We start from the raw sequence: 15,012 nt of genomic DNA, 5'->3' as shown, positions 1-15,012 counted from the left end.
ACCCTTGCCACAGGCTCCCTTCCCTTGAGGCACAAATACTCCACTTCAAAGGTAAATGACTGTTATTCCATCTATATCTTCTCCTATAATCCAAAACCCCAAATCAAACCCATGCTGCTGAGTCTATTACAACTCATAATGTTGCTGTTGTTAAGTGCTGTTGAGTCGATTCCCATCCATAGGGACCCCTGTATAAGGATTTCAAGGAGCAGCTGGTGAGCTTGAACCACCGACCTTGCAGTTCAAACCAACTTTGCAGTCCAGCACCTTAACCCACAGCACCACACAATGACTCTATAAGACAGAGTAATGGGCCACCAAGGCTGTAATCTTTATGGAAGCAGACTGCCCCATCTTTTCCCTGAAGACTAGCTGGTAATCTCCCACAGCTGACTTTTGGCGAATGCTTAACCCACTATGCAACCAAGACTCCTTTCTTCTCCTATAGTCACTGCAGAATGTAGTCTTACTGCTGTCTGCTCTCTCAATGGGCCAACAGTTACACTTTTCTTAGAGATACTCATTTCTTTGCAGCCTCAGAGACACTTCCCCTTTATAATTTCAGTACCACCCACTTTTCCATGGCCTCTTGTGAATTTTGCTTGAACCTCTGGAAGTTCTCTGTCAATGTATGCTTGCAGTTGTTTCTGTATTGTTGTTGTTGTTGTTAAGTGCCATCGAGTCGGTTCCGACCCATAGCGACCCTGTACAGGGCTTCCAAGGCTGTCAATCTTTACGGGAGCAGAAAGCCTCATCTTTCTCCCACGGAGCAGCTGGTAGTTTCGAACTGCTGAACTTGCGGTTCACAGCCCGATCGTAACCACTACACTACCAGAGCTCCTTACCTTTAGTAAAACTTTAACTCGCATGGGATATCAAAGATATTGTCTGATGAGTTCCACATTCCGTTGGGTCACCTCTCTTTGGAATGAGCACAAATACAGATCTCTTCCAATCACTCAGGCAAATAGTTGTCTTCCAAATTTCTTGGCATAGATGAGTGAGTGCCTCCTATGCCGCCTCACTTTCTTGAAAGATTTCCATTTTTATTCCATCAATTCCTGGTGCTTTGTTCTTTGCCAATTCCTTAAATGCACCCTGGTCTCCTTCCTTCAGTACCATTGGCTCTTAATCATATGCTACTTCTTGAAACGGTTGAACATCAACCTTTTCCTTTTAATACAGTGACTCGATGGGGAGACTAAATTCATGAGTACATTTTGAATAAAAGTTTGGTCATATTCACAAAGCTGAAAATATGCGTACTCTGAGATTTTGAGTGGCACTATAGGATAAGCACTGGACTGTTAATTGTAATATCAACAGTTCAAACCCAGCAGTTACTCTTTGGAAATTCTATATAGGGTCACTATGAGTTGGAATCAACTTGGCAACACTTAACAACAATGACATACTAGAGTTGGAGTGGTGCTGTGGGTTAATGCACTGGATTGCAAAGGGGGTCTGAACTGCAAGGTCTGTGGTTCAAGCTCACCAGTCGCTCCTCAGAAACCCTATACAGGGTCACTATGGGTCAGAACCGACTCGACAGCACTTAACAATAATACTGTAGTTACTTGTATGCATCAAGTCAATTTTGACTCACAGGGACACTAATGGAGAGAACACAATTGCCCCATATGGTTTCCTATGCTGAAATATTTACGAGAGCAGATGGATTCAAATCACTGATCTTTCGGTTAGCTGACAATATCTAAACCATTGCACCATTAGGGTTCCTTACATTTAAAAAAAAAAAAACCCCACACAAACAGATCTATTGTCTCAGAGTCAATTCCGAGTCACAGCAACCCTATTGGAGAGTAGAACTTCCCCACAGGGTTTCTCAGGCTGTAATCTTTACAGAAGCAGTCTGCCACATTTTTCTTCCTCAGAGCTGGAATGGGTTCAAACTGCCAACCTTTTGGTTAGTAGTGAAAGGTTTAATTACTGTGGCATCTGGGCTCCTAAAAGCCTCCTTTAAAAGAAAAAAAACCTACTGTAGACTTATCTGGACTCTATAGGACAGAGTAGAGCTGTTGCCTAGGGTTTGCAAAGCTGTAAATCATTACAGGAGAAGGCAGCCTCATCTTTCTCCCACAGAGCGACTGGAGGGTTTAAACTGACCTTGTGATTAACAGCCTAACACTTAACCCACCACACTACCAGGGCTCCCTAGAGCTCCTTACAAAAAAAAAAAAGAAGAAAAATTGACTGTCATTGAGTGAATTCCGACTCAGCAACATTATGTAGGGTTTCCAAGGCTATAAATCTTTATGGGACCTGAAAGTTTCCTGTTTCTCCCACAAAGCAGCTGGTGAATTCGAACTGCTGACCTTGCAGTTAGGAGTCCAACGGGGGTAACCCACTATGTTGTTAAGTGTCAAGAAGTCGGTTCTGACTCATAGCAATTCTGTATAGGGTTTTCTGAGGAGTGGCTGGTGGGTTTGAACCACAGATCTTGTGGTTAGTAGTCCAGTGCTTATCCTACAGCACCACAACAGGACTCCTTAGTGTGGCACAGATGACTAAGCAAGCACTCAGTTGCTAACGAAAAAGGCTGGCAGTTCGAACCCACATAGAAGTTCCATAGGACCAAGACCTGAGGATATGTTTCCATAGATACAGAAAAAAAATAATAACCCTACGGGCAATTCTGCTCTATCACATAGGTTCACTATGAGTTAGAATCAACTTGATAGTACCTTAACAACCATACACATTGGAGCAGTGGTTCTGAAACTTTAATAAATATCAGAATCAGCTATCAAACAGATTGTTGAGCCCCAGTATTATAGGGGGTGGTACTGCAAAATCAGCACTGGATTGTGAGCCACAGGGTTGGCAGCTCAAACCCACCAGTTGCTCCATGGAAACCCAATACAGGGTCGCTATGAGTTAGAACCAATTAGACAGCACTCAACAACAATTTTCAGAGTTCCTTACTGAGAGGTCTGGGATTTGCTCGAGAATTTGCATTTTACACGTAATTTGCTTTTCTAGCAAGTTCTCAAGTGCTGTTCTAAGAATCAGTGCCCTAGAGAAACTCCACACATGGTACAAGACATAAACACAACCAGTTGTCAAGTCAGTTCCAACTCATGACAGAACTATGTGAGTACTCCTTTGGGTTTTCAAGGATTTATGTATGACCTTTGAGAAAAAAGACTGCCAGGACTTTCTTCAGAGAAACTTAAAATACATTAGTAGGAGAACAGATAACTATTGAGTTATTTCCATATAATGGAAAACTACATTTTGAGATTTTAAATTAATGAAGTAGATCCACAAAATTATGGCCATCAAAGATGATATTGATAAATGCAAGTTTTGGAATAGTAGATTATTTACACAACTTTAAGATTTATGTCTGATATAATGCAATCAGCAGAAGTTAAAACAATATGACAAGTTATGCATGATCTTTATGATGGGAAAGAAAGATGGAAGAAAGACAAGATTCATTTTTATCTCTTTTTCAAAGTAAGAATGATCTGGCAAGTATTAGAAAACAAATCTTTGTTTAGTATATCTATATTTGTGTGTACACTATTCTTTGTACTGCTCTGATTTATGACTCTTTAGTATACTGGATTAGTTGTAAGGGTTGTATACGGATGTGTTCCATTTATAGCACACATTGTCTTGTTTATAATAGCCACAGGAGAAATTTCTTTCCTGAACACCTGGTTTGTATTCAGTTTTTGAGCAATATGAATCTTATAACTAGTAATGTTTCCATCTTTGCTTGGTTACTAGGAAGACATTAGGCAAATTTGTGACCAATCTCTTGAAACTATAGACTCATATGCGTGTTCTACATGCCTCATTCTATACAATGAACATATGGTTCATTGTATTTTTTACTTTAACTTTATTATTCCCTTTGCTGCAATTAAACTATTTTACTCTTTTATGTGTTAGGTATTTTTGGATGTTGCTTCAAATCCTTTGTAGGAGGAGGCATAAATGAATAACAACAAAAAATCACTTTAAATATTAATTCAAGTCACAAACTTACTGAGCACTTATTAACTATTATATTTTGGGGAAAATTAATAAAACATAGCTGTACCCACAGAGTAATACTACTAATAAATGGAATTAAATGCTGTCCTCCTTGGTCATAAACACTTATTCTATAGGCATTTATAATTCAAACATATAACTGTTGATCTATTCATGGTTTGCTATTTCACTTAAGCTAGCTAACTAAGCACTGCAATGGCATCCTGTTCTGTTTGGTTTCTGCATTCACGAGTCTGTAACACCAACTGCTTCAGTGATCACCTTCAAGGTAGGCCTGCATTTGACGGCGAACACACTATCACAGAACTGTTTTATCTTGTTCAATAGCAAGTAAATGCACTTCATAAAATGTAGTTTTACAAATCCCAGATACTGTTACCATGAGTAGGGACCAGAACGATGTTTCAAAATTCCTACCTACAACTATCTTTTGGGTAGGATGGCAATGATGATATGAATTTTACATATTAGTTGATAAGCATAAAATTTGGCTCTGAAATGTAGGTTGTAGGCTCAACTCTACACTGAGTGGTTATAAAATACTAACTTGGGCTTATTTTGACATTAAAAAAGACAAATGTACCTAACAAGGAACAATTTAAGAATTCTTCAAGCCTAAGAAAAGGCCAATGGTTAAAAACAAGTTCATTTTATTGCCTTACTTGTTGCTACCAAATCATGGTTGTGATCCTAATTACAACGGGTATGTGTGGGGCGGAGGGGGGACTACTAGAGTCTTGACCATTTTTCCCCTATCTTTTTTGCTTCTGACTTTACTTTGTAGCCAAACCTTTATATATTTTTAAAAATAACATCATCTTTAAATTAAAAAAAAAAATAAACTGTATAACCCAAAGCTAGCAGACTTGGGGGATCAGTCTGATTCTGAAGAGCTCAAATCACACAACCTGCTGAGAAGGAAATTGACTAGGATAGCACAAGTCTAATTAACTTCACTCATAGCAGGCACCATGGGCAAAGTGTTCATCAGCAAAGTAGCCTGGTGCTACATGAACTCTCTAGCACTTCATGCCAATTGCTGAAGATGCCCAGCAGAAAAACAATTGGAGAAAAGAGGTCTATCTAGAGATCATAGTGTGAGAACCTTTGCAAGAGACAACTAGAGCCAAAATATATTGTTTCTGTTTTCAAACAAGTTAAAACAAAACCACCCAAGTTTTCTAGTGAGAAATTTCTTTTCCAAAGCTTCGCAAACTCTGAGGTTGAACATATCCCAGGTATATCTCTGCTCATTCTATTAAATCTTGACTTGTGAGGACAGACCTCTTCTGAGTCAAGAAATATTCTTTAAAGTATCTGTCAACATGTGGTTGCTGTTGTTGTTGTTGGGTGTTGTCAAGTTGGTCAAGTTGGTTCTGACTCAGAGTGACCTTGTGTAGTTTTGGAGTGGATAGTTGGTCTGAATTGCGACCTTCAGTTAGTAGTCCAGTGCTTATCCTGCACCAGGACCTAACTATAATACTTAAGTTCCAATGAAGACAGTATCAGCTAGCAACTCATACCAACTTGTAACAGGATGTTGCCTAGTAAGTATTATGAGACCATGAAGTCAATAATATTTTGTTTGACAAGTGATTCTTCAAGTCACCTAACATCACATGACTTCTAACTAGAATGTTAAACTTTGTTGTTGTTGTTGTTGTTGTTGTTAGGTGCCATTCAAGTCAGTACTTATTCATAGTGACCCATTGCACAACAGAAAGAAACACGGCCCAATCCTGGGCCAACCTTACAACTGTTGCTATGTTTGAGCTCATTGATGCTGCCACCATGTCAATCCATCTTGTTGAGATCTTCCTCTTTTTCTCTGACCTTCCACTTTACCAAACATGATATCCTTCTACAAGGACTGGTCCCTCCTGACAATGTGTCCAAAGTATGAAAGATGAAATCTGGCCATCTTGGCTTTCAAGGAGCATTCTGGCTATAATTCTTTCAACACAAATCTATTTATTCTTTTGGCAATCCATGGTACTTTCAATATTCTCTTCCAACACCATAACTCAAATGCTTCAATTCTTCTACAGTCTTCCTTATTCACTATGCAACTTCCACATGCATACGAGGTTATTGAGAACAACATGGCTTGTGTCAGGTGCACCTTAGTCCTCAAACTGACATCTTTACTCCTCAACGCTTTAAAGGTCTTACGTAGCAAATCTGCCCAATGCAACATGTTGTTTGAGTTCTTGACTGCTGCTTCCATGAGTGTTGATCCAAGCAAAATGAAGTCATTGACAACTTCAATCTTTTCTCCATTTATATGGATGATATTTATTGGTCCAGTGGTGAGGATTTTTTTATTCTTTACATTGAGGTGCAACCCATACTGAAGGCTGTGTTCTTTAATCTTCATCAGTAAGTATTGTCAGTCCTCTTGGCTTTTAGCAAGCAAGGTTGTATCATCTGCATATCACAGGTTGTTAATGAGCCTTCCTCCAATATGGATGCCATGTTTTTTTTCCCATATAACCCAGCTTCTCAGATTATTTGTTCAGCATATGGACTGAATAAGTACAGTGAAAGAATACAACCCTGGCATAAATCTTTTCTAATTTTAAACCATTCGGTGTTCCCTTGTGTTCAAACTACTGTCTCTTTGTCTATGTACAGGTTCCTCATGAGCACTATTAAGTGTTCCAGAATACTCATACTTTGCAATATTATCTATAGCTTGTCATGATCCACACAATGAAAAGCCTCTGCATAGTCAAAAGGACAAGTAAACATCTTTCTGGTATTCTCTGCCATCTGAAGTCAACAATAATGTTCCATGTCCTGTTCTGAAACCATCTTGAACCGCTGGAAGTTCTCTGTCAATTATGGTTGCGGCTGTTACTGTATTATCTTTTGTAAAACTTTACTCGCATGGGATATCAATGATATTATCCACTGATTTCTGCATTCTGTTCGGTCACCTATCTTTGGAAATGGCACAATACAGATTTCTTCCAGTCAGTTGGTCAGGTATTTGTCTTAAAATTTCTTGGCATAGATAGCAAGTGCCTACAGTGCCGCCTCACTTTGCTGAAAGATTTCAATTTGTATTCCATCAATTCCCAGTGTCATGCTCTTTGTCAATGACTTCAATGCACCTTGGACTTCTTCCTTCAGGATCACTGGCTTTTGATCATATGCTACCTCTTGAAATGGTTGAACACCAACCATTTCTTTTTGATACAGGTGACTCTGTATTCCTTCCATCTTCTTTTGATGCTTTGTTCATCATTCAGTATTTTGTCTATAGAATCCTTCAATACTGCAAGTTAAGGTTTGAATTTTTTCTGTAGTTCCCTCAGCTTAAGAAATGCTGAGTGTGTTCTTCCCTTTTCGTTTTCTAACTCCAGATCTTTGTACATTTTGTTATAATATCTGACTTTGTCTTCTTGAGCTAACCTTTGAAAATTTCTGGTTCAACCTTTATACCTCCTCATGTCTTCCATTTGCTTAAGCATCTCTATGTTGGAGAGCAAGTTTCAGAGTCTCTTCTAACACCCATTTTGGTCTTTTCCTTTCTCTTGTCTTAATGACCTTTTGCTTTCTTTTTGATGTCATCCCACAACTCTTCTAGTGTCTAATGCATCAAATCTGTTCTTCATATGATCTTTAAGTTCAGGTGGGATATAGTCAAGGTCATATTTAGGCTCTCATGCACTTGTTTAAATTTTTTTCAGCTTCAGCCTGAATTTGCATTTGAGCAATTGGTGGTCTGTTTCACAGTCTGCCCCTGGCACTGTTTTGACTGATGACATGGAGCTTTTCTACCATCTCTTTCCACAGATGTAGTCAATTTGATTTCTGTGTATTCCATCTGGTGAGGTCCATGTGTATAGACATCTTTTATACTGCTTAAAAATGGTATTTGCAATGAAGAATTCATTGGTCTTACAAAATTCTATCATGCAATTTCCAGCATTGTTTCTATCACCAAGGCCATATTTTCCAACCACTGATCATTCCTCTTTGTTTCCAACCTCTGCATTCCAATTGCCAGTAATGATCAATACATCTTGATTGCATATTTAATCAATTTCAGTCTTGAAGAAGGTAGCATTCTTCAATTTTGTCATCACTGGCTTTAGTGGCTAATGTATAAATTTGAATAATAATGGTATTAACTGGTCTTGCTTGTAGGCAGATGGGTATTATCCTATCACAGACAGCGCTGTACCTCATGACTGCTCTTGTTATGTTCTTTTTCATAATGAATGTGACACCATTCCTCTTCAATTTGTCATTCTCAGCATAGTAAGCCATGTGATTGTCAGATTCACAATGGCCAATACCATTCCATTTCAATTCACTAATGCCTAGGATATCAACATTACATTTCATTTCTGACAATTTCAAGTTTTCCTAGATTCATACTTCATACATTCTATGTTCTGATTATTAATGGATGCTTACAGCTGCTTCTCTTCATTTTACATTGTGCCCCATAAGCAAATGACAGTTCTGAAAGCTTTACTTCATTTGCGCCATCACGGTCAACTCTACTTTGAGGGGTCAGCTCTTTCCCAGTCACATATTAAGTGCCTTCCAACCTGATGGGGTCATCTTATGGCACTACTGTTGTTGTTAAGTGCTATCGAGTTGATTCTTACCCACAGCAACCCTATATAGGGTTTCCAAAGAGAACTTGAACCACCGACGTTGCAGTTCAAATGACTTTGCAATCTGACGCATTAGCCCACAGTACCACAGCAGGACTCTGTATCTGACAATATTCTGTGCTGATAGTGTTGCACTGCTATTCATATGGTTTTCAGTGACTAAATATTTGGAAGTAGTTCATCTCTCCTTCTTCCTAGCTTGTCTTCATCTGGAAGGTCATCTGAAACCTGTCCACCATGGTTGACCCTACTGGTAGTTAAAATATTGATGGCATAGCTTCCAGAATCACAGCAACACACAAGCCACCACAATATGACAAATTGACAGAGTGTAGCAAAGAGAAAGTGTATTAATGCTGCCAGGATGCACAGATAATGCTTTCAACTGAACCTCCTAGTATACTTATTTTCTGCCTCCTTTTACCCTTATGAACACTTTTATTGCCTCCATTAGACTTTAAGAACCTTAAAAGGGACCTGCAAATATTCTTTGTAATCCTTACCCCACAGCCCCAGCCTGGAACACAAGGATAGCAGTACAAATAGCTTGATGACTGAAACACTTAACCCAGTTGCCTTCAAGCTCACTAATTTTTCTGCTTATTTCTTTCACATATGTTTTAAAGAGGTCCTTAAACAATGCTGAGTATATTAGATTTGTAATGCAATGAGAAAAATTAATTTATCAGATGAGTTACTCCTAGCCTGGCACCTCAAGTCTTAATCCAGGTAAGTGAGTTTTTTATCCAACATCAAGTACTTTCCACTAAAAGAGATCAGCTACCATTTCTTCACTTTCAAATCACAAATCAGTAACTAATTTGAACTAAATTCTTATGTAATCAGAATTTTTTTCAGGACTAGAAAACGAATTCCCTGAGTAACAGGTGGAAATGTCCCAATAGTTTAGCCTGCAGTATATGCAGCGCTGTGTTAGAACACTCTCTGTAAAGTGTTACATAGACAGCTTGTGCAGTCATTTTTTATCTTCCATTTATTCCCCAAGAGCATTCTTCCATTCTCAATCTAATCCACCAACCAGAGAACAACAACAACAAAAAAAAAAAACAGGGTTCAGAACAAGTTTGCAGAGTAGGCAGATGGGCTGAACAGACCTTCTGCCCAAATACATGGGAGACCATGTGATACTGATAGAAATGATGATCCTGGGACCCTGAGTTTCAGAGGATAAGACAGAAGGGTGGACTGAGTGCTGACTCGAAGAAGAAGCGAACAGGAACAGCAAGACTGAAGGAAAATGGGTGGGCTTGTCAGCTGGCTTGGAGCAACGAGGCCATCTTGAGCTTTTGTGACTGGCTACCGATAAAGTGGCCTACAGCATAGGGCTTGGCTGGAGGTTGGTGGCAAAGGAAGTGCAGTGCTTCCTTGTTTTGTGCCCGCCTGGCAGTCGAAGGCATGTCCAGTCCCTGCCTGTGCCCACCCAGTGGTCAGTTGTAGCCATTCTTGTGCAGATTGGGCTATGCCTGGGATCAGGCACTGGGAGTGCCACCCCTGCCTTCTGCAGGCCCATGAACCTGCCCCTAAACCACGTTACACAAACAGAGAACTGTGTTCACACTTCCCAGTCGCTATCATATCCAGAGAACACAAAATACAACCACCAACTATATATAAATACAACAGCACCACAATGTCTTGGAGAAAACAGACAATTTCAGCTTACATGAAGAAACAAGACAGCGCCTCAAACAAGTGACCAACATACAAAGTCAGAAAATATAATACCAGAAATGGTATCAGAACTATTTGATAAGGAATTTAGAAGAATGCTACTTGGATGCCTTCAATAAACTCAGAGAAAGATTGAAAAAAGAAAGGTGAACACACAAAAAAAAGTTTAGAACAATTCAGAAAAACACTACAAGAACAAACTGACAAAAGAAATGAAAATTGTAAACCATTCAAAAACAGTAATTAGAAAGTCAGAATATTACTAAGACTTCAGATAGTACATTAAAAGGGCAAAGAAGTAGCATTGAATCAATGGAAGATTGAATTACTAAGCTTGATAACAATCTCTTGATAGTCATCTGTTAGAGGAAAATCAGAAAGAAAAACTTAAAAAGTCAAAGAAACTCTAAGATTTTAGGACACTATCAAGAGGAATAATTTACATGTGACTGGAATTTCAGAACAAAAGAGAGAGAGAATATTGTCCCAGAATTGTTGAAAGAACTTTGCTAACATCATGAGAGACAAGACAATAAGCATTCAAGAAGTTAAATGAACCCTAAACTGGAAAGACTCCAAAACAAAATCACCAAGATATGTTATAATCAATCTTTTAAAAACCAAAGACAACAAAGGGAATATCATTATTGGGAAAGTGTTGCAATAATCTGCACACATTGTACCGTCACTGTGGCTCGAAGGCCTACCATCTTCAGATGTCAACCTGCAGCAAGTGGCTACCCTTCCAAGCACAAGAGAAAGTATAACTGGAGTGCCAAGACTGAGAAACAAAATACCACCAGTACTGATAGAATGAGACACCTAGAAATTGTATACCACAGATTGCAGGTATGAATTCCATGAAGGACCACCACCTAAAATCAAGAGGGCAGTTGTTGCAGCATCTAGTTCATCTTAGGATTTCAATGTCTACTGGTGCAATAAGTGTTCTCAGATTGAAAACACAACAAAAACAAACATAAGGGCAGTTCTGGAAAAACAAAAAGTTACCAACAAAGGAGAACTAATTAGACTAAACTCTCATTTCTTAGCAGAAATCATGCAGGAAGAAGGCAATGGAATGACATACATAAAACTCTGAAGGAAAAAAACGGCTAACCAAAATCATATACCAAGCAAACTTGTCCATCAAGCATGATGACAAAATTAGGACATTTCCAAATAACCAGAACTAAAAGAACTTGCAAAAACCAGACTAACCTTACAAAAAATACTAAAGGAACTTCTTTGGACAAAGAACCTACAACAGCAGATAACAAGCTGAGACGAACATATAGGACAATGTCATTCAGAACTCAACCCAGATATATTGTTGTTATGTGCCATGGACTTAGTTCCAACTCATAGAGACCCTGCATAGGGTTTCTGAGGAGCGGCTGGTGGGTTTGAATCACCAACCTTGTGGTTCAAACCGACAGTGCAGTAGAGTCAACCCAGATATAGAAGTATTCAAAGTAAAACAAACCTTCAAGACTGAAAATAAGGAACCAGAGATAATGGTTTGCAACAACAACAAAAATTAAGAAAGAGAATAATGTAGTTACAGAGCTTCCAAATGAAGAAGCAATCATGTAGATTTCAATAAAAATAAACCTATTTGTAAGCCTAAAACTAGACCAAACATTTCTCCTAGCCCTAGCCTAGTCCCTACTCCTAACACTACCCTTAGTCCTATCCTAACTATAATACTAACACTAAATGAATTGTTAGGCCTAGGCTTTGTTGTTGTTAAGTGCTATCAGTCAGCTGAGTCGATTCCAACTCATAGCGACCGTGTATAGAGTTTTCGAAGAATGGCTAGTGAGTTTGAGCCAACCTCATGAATCAAATCGACCTTGAGGTTGAGTGCTTATTCTAAGGCACCACTCCAGGACTGTAGGCCTAGTCTGGACCTAGCCATAGTTCCAATCCTAATTCCTTACTTCTACTATCTCTACTCTCCAATAAATAAATAAAAACCTAACACAAATTTGGAATATCCCATACATGAAATCTATGTGTTACCCTTATACTCATCAGTCTCCAAAGTACAGGTATTGTTGTTGTTGTTAAGTGCTGTCGAGTCAGTTCCGACCCATAGCGACCCTGAACAGGGTTTTCGAGTCTGTAAATCTTTACGGGAGCAGAAAGCCTCATCTTTCTCCCGCGGAGCAGCCGGTGTTTCGAACTGCTGACCTTGCAGTTCACAGCCCGATTCGTAACTACTACGCTACCAGAGATTATTAAAATACTAACTTGAACCATGAAATTGTTGTTTTATAGGTCAAAAACAGTCAAATATCAGCAATTTCATACAGTTCCATGTAATACACAAATAGAAACAGGCTAGATAGCTTGGAACACAGCTTCTTCCCAGAGAATGGTTAGAGATTTTTTTTTAAAAAAGAGTATCACTTTTTTATTTCCTTTTGGTTTAAAGTCTTGTAAAGTTTCCAAGTAAGGAAAAATATCAATGTCACAACTATTTTAAACCTGAGAGACATTTGCGTTTTCCAAAACAGAAGCTGCCAGAAAGACTGTTGACTTAAAAAAAAAAAAACAAAAAAAAAACCTATGGCAAGATTTGGGTATACTCATTTTTGAGGAGCTTTCTTGGTTCTTCTGTTACAAGGTACTCAATAACATACAGCCCAGGAGGCAATAATTTCTCATTATCCCAAGGACAAATTATTATAGGTCACACTGACTCCCTCAAATGCAAGGACTGAATGACTTTGGAATATTTATTATAGATAAACTTTTTGCAGTTTAATCTAAGCAAACAAATACTCAATGAATTTTTGTTAAAAAAAACAACAACAACACAAAAACTTAAAGACACTTCTCAAAATGAACCTATGGGTAATCAAGAGACCTCAGTCAGCAAAGGGAAGATAAGGGCTTTTTATGTCTTTTATTAGGTTCATGTTTATAAAAAATTACTTTCTAAGTTAAAAATAACAGTTTGGTTTTTTAAAATTCTTTAACATTGTACTTTTAATAGGACTTAGCAATACTAAGTTAGACTACAAGTCTGTCAGTTTGTTGTATGGAGGAGTTTGTGTACTTCTGTGACACTGGAAGCTATGCCACTTATGTTTCAAATACTAGTAGGGTCACCCATGGGGGACAGGTTTCAGAGGAGCTTCTAGGCTAAGACAGACTAAAAAGAAAGACAGGCAGATGAGGTTACTGAAAATACCATGGCTTGGTCAGGCGCACCTTAGTCCTCAACCTGACATCTTTGCTCTTCAATTCAACACTTTAAAAAGGTGTTTTGCAGCAGAATTGCCTAATGCAATACGTCATTTGATTTCTTGACTGTTGCTTCCGTGAGTGTTGATAGTTGATCCAAGAAGAATGAAGTCCTTGACAATTTCAATCTTTTCTCCATTGATAAGAATGTTGTTTATTGGTCCAGTGGTGAGGATTTTTGTTTTCTTGACATTGAGATGTAATCCATACCAAAGGCTGTGTTCTTTGATCTTCATCAGTAATGTTTTAAGCCCTCTTCACTTTCAGCAAGCAAAGTTGTACCATATGCATATCGCAGGTTGTTATGAGTCTTCCTCCAATCCTGATGCCACATTTTTCATATAACCCAGCTTCTCAGATTACTTGTTCAGCATACAGGTTGAATAAGTATGGTGAAAAAATACAACCTTGTTGCATACCTTTCTTAATTTTAAACCATTCAGTTCCCATGTTCTGGTCTAACAATTGTCTCTTGGTCCAGGTACAGATTCCTCATGAGCACAATTAAGTGTTCCGGAATACTCAAACTTTGCAATGTTGTCCATAGCTTGCCATGATCCACACAATCAGAAGTCTTTGTGTAGTTAATAAAGCACAGGTAAACATCTTTCTGATATTCTTTGCTTTCAACCAAGATCCATCGGACATCAGCAATGATATCCCTCATTCCACAACCTCTTCTGAATCCGGCTTGAATCTCTTGCACGTTCTCTGTCAATGCATGCTTGCAGCCATTTCTGTATTATCTTTAGTAAAACTTTACTCGCATGAGGTATCAAAGAGATTGTCCGATGATTTCCACATTCCATTGGGTTACCTCTTTTGGGAATGGGCACAAATACGGATCTCTTCCAATCAGCAGACCAGACAGTTGTCTTCCAAATTTCTTGGGATAGATGAGCGACTGCCTCCTGTGCTGCTTCACTTTCTTGAAAGATTTCCATTTTTATTTCATCAATTCCTGGTGCCTTGTTTTTTGCTAATTCCTTCAATGCACCTTGGACTTCTTCCTTCAATATCATTGGCTCTTGATCATATGCTGTCTTTTGAAATGGTTAAACATTAACCATTTGCTTTTGGTACCGTGATTCTGTGTATTCCTTCCATCTTCTCTTGATGCTTTCTGTATCATTCAATAATTTTCCCAGAGAATCTTTCAAAGACGAAAGTCAAGGCTTGAATTTTTTCTTCAGATCCCCCAACTTGAGAAATGCTGAGCACGTTCTTCCTTTTTTGGTTTTCTGATTCCAAATCATTACACATTTTGTTGTAATATTTGGCTTTATCTTCTCGAGCTGATCTTTGAAATTTTCTTTTCAGCTCTTGGACCTTTGCATTTGTTCCACCATTTGCTTTAGCATCTCTGTGCTGGAGAGCAAGTTTCTGTGTCTCTTCTGACATC

General features: G+C 38.6%; 1 protein-coding gene across 1 annotated transcript in view; it reads right to left on the bottom strand.

Annotated features, from left to right (window-relative positions):
* SPOP (speckle-type POZ protein) overlaps nucleotides 1–15,012 on the bottom strand; it is a 116,758-nt gene that overhangs the window by 29,321 nt on the left and 72,425 nt on the right. The gene's annotated exons all lie outside the window — the stretch shown is intronic.

The sequence above is a fragment of the Chrysochloris asiatica genome, unplaced genomic scaffold (genome assembly GCF_000296735.1).
Source record: "Chrysochloris asiatica unplaced genomic scaffold, ChrAsi1.0 scaffold00007, whole genome shotgun sequence".
Taxonomy (NCBI): domain Eukaryota; kingdom Metazoa; phylum Chordata; class Mammalia; order Afrosoricida; family Chrysochloridae; genus Chrysochloris; species Chrysochloris asiatica.
The sequence above is the reverse complement of the archived record's forward strand: the minus strand, read 5'-3'. Positions and strand labels throughout refer to the sequence as shown.